The sequence below is a fragment of the Megalobrama amblycephala genome, linkage group LG14, assembly GCF_018812025.1.
Source record: "Megalobrama amblycephala isolate DHTTF-2021 linkage group LG14, ASM1881202v1, whole genome shotgun sequence".
Classification (NCBI taxonomy): domain Eukaryota; kingdom Metazoa; phylum Chordata; class Actinopteri; order Cypriniformes; family Xenocyprididae; genus Megalobrama; species Megalobrama amblycephala.
In genome coordinates, this window is record NC_063057.1 from 44131363 (window position 1) to 44136323 (window position 4961).

General features: G+C 38.7%; 1 pseudogene; it reads right to left on the bottom strand.

Annotated features, from left to right (window-relative positions):
- Positions 1-585: 585 nt before the first annotated feature.
- LOC125245887 lies at positions 586-2676 on the bottom strand (annotated as a pseudogene).
- Positions 2677-4961: the final 2285 nt, after the last annotated feature.

Genomic DNA, 4961 nt, shown 5'->3' on the forward strand with positions numbered 1-4961 from the left:
CTTTCTCCTTAATACTACAGAATGAACATGAAGGTATGTTGAATGATACAGTACAACTTTGTTTTACTGACAACTTTCCGCCGTTTAAACACCATGTCATGTAGTATTACATTTACCTCAGAAAAGCCATTCAGTGTCAACAGCTTGTTAGTTTGCTAGAAAAATGAACTGTTTCACTAAATATAATGCACTATATTAGCCTATATATTAATTATATTTTACTTAACCTGTTAGTTAATGTAAGGCCTAAATAAATCATGAAAACAAGTTATGACAGCCACTGAGTTAATGATTATATATCAACAACGAATTGGAGAAACAAAAGTTAATGCAAAAACTGCCTTATGTGTAATTTACTTGCTTACAATACATACATTTTTTATTATTATTATTTGAGTGTTGATGATTATGTCAGATAGATTTTTCTCCTTAAATAAATTTTAATTATAATTGAATACATTTAAAGACTGAGGCACAGTTGGTTCAGTGAAACATTGTTTAATAAAAAAAGAGAACCCGTACCAAACCAAAACCGATGTACGTACCGAACCGCCATGTTTGTGTACTGTTACACCCCTAATATATATATATATATATATATATATATCCTTTTTATTTATTTATTTTATTCTGTGAATAGTATGGTTCTATACTAATCTGCAATTTTTGCTGATTAAAACACCATGCTGGATATAACCTGCCATGATGACATATTCTCTGAAAAACTCCTGAGATTCAACAGCTAATGCAGCACATTGTCTTGCAACATACACAGGATGACTTGACACCTGAGCGTGGGAATTTCACTCACATTGGATGCATTAACTTCATGTTTGCATAGGTCGCACTATTTTGGTTGACTGCCAAATGAAAATCCTAAACAGAACGATAAAATAACGTTATTAACCGTTATTAACCTGGTAATTTCTCTTCTAAATGTTCCTCGAACCGTTTCAGGGCCCTGGCTAGCTCGTTATGTACATCAAGTAATATATAATATTTGGCAAAAAAATATATAATAATAATAATAATAATTTTATGTCTTTTTTTGACATAAACCTTCATCTCATTGACTTAATTTAAAATGCTCTTCTCACAGATACATTGAAACTTATCATTGCATGGATAATCAGCCCATCCTGATGCTTGACTTAGAGCACAGTTCTCTTTTCTATGTCCATTAGGCTCTTTATATGCCCAGAACCTGAAAATATAGATCAGCATTAGATCAGTGATATGATACTGACTGTGAGAATCCTTTATTAGATATTATTCAGTTCAGTTCAGTGATTTCTCACCCGGAGATAAGTCTGCTGCCATCAACCCATTTCCAGCTGCCCTCCACTTCACTGTCAGTCAGCCCAATCCAGACCTGAGTACAAAACATTTTCTTAATAAAATCCTAAGAAAATAAAACAATTACACATTTATGTCTTAAAGAGAATTAACAATAGACGCTTTTCATGAAACAATAACAGAATAAAGTAAAAGTGTAAAAAAATAAGTTCTTCCTATAGACTATTATCTATAGTTAGAAAAGTAGTTTCACTCACTTGTTCCGCTTTGTTGTTTATGATGATCAGATCTGCTCCTCTGTCTGTACAGTATCTTGTGCTCTCAGCCCAGCTCTTCCACCCAGAGGAAATGAAGTAAAAACTGGATTGATAATAAACCCATCCATCTGTAAACCAAAGCAATTTTACTATTAGCACTGATCTAACTTATTTTTAACCAGATGCATCTAAATAATTTCTATATGTATCCTGTAAAACAAAACTTGTTTGTAGTTCATAATTACCCATTTTTAACAGTTCATTTTTCTCCTGATTTAATTGGTTTCTTTGTTTGATAAGGTCACTGTTATTTGATGATAATACATCTCTCTCTTCTGTCAGGTTGGTGATATTGGTTAGTAGTTGGCCTCTCTCCTCAGTAAGGTTGGTATTTTTGGTTAGTAGTTGGTCTTTATCTCCTGCGATGTTGGTTATTTTGGTTAGTAGCTGGTCTCTCTTCTGTGATGTTGGTAATCATGTTTAGTAGCTGGTTTTTCTCTTCTGTGTAGTTGATGCTCTTTGTATGGATGTAGACACCCAGAACTATGACTGCAGTCAGCAGAAGAACACACAGCAGCACCAAACACACTGCAGCTGCTCTGGAGCTTCTGATCTTCACACTATCACTTCCTGAACACCACAGATATGAAGACAATTACTCATATGACTCAAATGTGTGTGAAATAATGAATGAGTCTCAGTACCTGTGTGTTGAGGAGTTTGGTGTCTCTTGGAGTTATCCGTTTCTGTCCTGATTTCAAAACTGTTTATAGGATCAGCATTAGCATAGATATTCATCTCTTCTTCATCTTCACTGTCCATCCCATGTGTATCGGGAATGTTGATATTGCCGTAATAAGACATATTCAGTCTGCTGGAGTTAAACGCAAGACTAGAAGTTGTTTCTTTAGGTGGACTGCACTGCTCTACACTTCTTCTTTCAAACTGTTACTTTTAGACCACTGTGGTCAAGAACATGTGATATCCTGTTAGGATGCTATAAAAATTGCTGACTATTGTATAACTTAAATAACTCTTCTTGTACTCATTTTCTGCAGATCATTAAGAAAAGTTGCTCTTATATTTTTTACCCCATCACTACAGTTTCATCTTTGTATAACAAACGCATTAGTTAAGAACTAGTTGGTATGCCAAGGCCACCCAACTTGTATATTAAAATTTTCTATTGACAATTACGTTTTTAATTTTATATATATATATATATATATGGTTCCCAAACTTTTTTAATAAATTCAGCCATTTTTTGTCTTGTGGACCATATGTAAACATCTTTATTTTAAATATCTTACTAAGGACAGTACTAAACATAAAATAACATGCATTATGGTCTCTTATTTTGTTAAAATTATTCACATTTTTTATATATATATATATATATATATATATATATATATAATATGTGTGTGTGTGTGTATATATATATATATATATATATATATATATATATATATATATATATATATATTTTATATTACAAACTGAAGGGACGGAAATAACAGAATACAGGTAGGTGATGGTTATTGAACATCTGAACTCTGGTGAGGGAGTGCGCTGTGATTGGGTGATGGTGGAGCCTGGCGTGTCTGTGACAGTACCCCCCGACATCGTGGTGGTCATCCTCTTCCATGTGGGGCAGGTCGATCTGGATGAGAGGCGTGGAAAGTGTCGAGCAGGTTGGGGTCTAGGATGTCATTTCTGGGTACCCATGAGCGCTCCTCAGGACTGTAGCCTTCCCAGTCCACCAGGTACTCCAGTAGACACCGGGAGTCCAAGATCTCATTAACCTGGTAAGCGGCTCCATCTTCCAGGATTAGAGGAAGGGGGTGTTCAGCTGCTGAGCCAGGCTCTGTGGAGACAGAAACGGAAGGGTGGTGAGGTTTAAACAACGAAACATGGAAGGTAGGATGAATACGGTATTGAGAAGGTAACTTAAGCTGGTAGGTGACCAGGTTGATCTGCTTCGTGATACAAAAGGGGCCAATGAATCTGGTACTGAGCTTTCGGCAGGGCATACGCAGTCTGATGTCCCGAGTTGATAACCAGACCTTCTGTCCTGGTTGGTAGACTGGCGTATTGGAACGTCTAAGGTCGGCTGTCATCCTGCATCTGCGCAAAGCTTGTTTTAGATGATGGTGGGCTGCGTCCCAGACCTTCTCGCTCTCTCGGAACCAGTAGTCGACAGCTGGTACATTCGACGGTTCCCCTGACCGGGGAAGAGTGGGGGTTGGTAACCGAGTACGCACTGGAAGGGAGTGAGTCCAGTGGTAGGTTGGCGCAGGGAATTCTGTGCGTACTCGGCCCAACCCAGAAACTGGTTCCAAGAGTCCAGGTGGCCATGGCAGAAGGTTCGGAGGAACCAGCCAATCTCCTGGATCTTCCTCTCCGTCTGCCCGTTCGACTGCAGGTGGTATCCAGAGGAGAGGCTTACAGTCACACCTAGGAGAGAGAAGAATGCCTTCCATACTCTGGAGATGAACTGTGGCCCACAATCCGATACAATGTCCTCAGGAATTCCGTAATATCTGAAGTTTTGGTTGAACATGAGATCAGCAGTCTCCATTGCAGTGGGCAGGCCTCTTAAAGGTGCTAAATAGGATCTTTTAGGAGGAACAGTTACTGAGTTTTTGAAATGAGCACATGCTTAAGAACAACCACCCTCCTTCACAGCTCATTTCAAAGGAACGCCTCCAAAAACTCGTGCACGAGTATTGGAACACGAGTGTTTACCACCGGTATTCGCTGTGTCGTGTTAGTGGATTCATTATGTCGGACTCACCACAGGTAACTCATAATCTGCAGTTGTGCAGCCGCGCTCGTCTCTCACAAGGAACGTCATGGCAGTGATTGACAAGCCAGAGGGCCAATCCGCACACGTCTCTCACAAAGAACGTCACGGCAGTGATTGACAAGCCAGAGGGCCAATCGTTTACGCGATGATCGCGTAAACGATTGGCTGATGTTTTTAAGGCCCTACCTCATGCACAGATGATGTATATTAATATTATTCCTTTCAGTGCACCTAATAAATAGTCTTTTATCAGTTAGTAAAGACAGTTTCAAGTAATATTGCAAAAATGTAAAACAAAACATCCTATTTAGCACTTTTAAGGATACCAGTCAGCAAGACTCTGTCGATTACTAGAGAATCTGTTGATTACCACCAGATTACCGCCATGATGCATCACTGTGATTTGTATTCACGAGTGGGATGGCCTTCTCTGGCCACTAGGAGGCAAAGACATTGGTACACTTTTATTTTCAAGGCTATGCTTGGATTACTGCCTCCGTACATTTGTACTTTAATCACACAAAGAAGTGTTGACTCTTACTCTCTGCGATCAAACGATCAGCTGTTGCTCTCTGTTCCTTTTGCCCGCACTGAGTTGG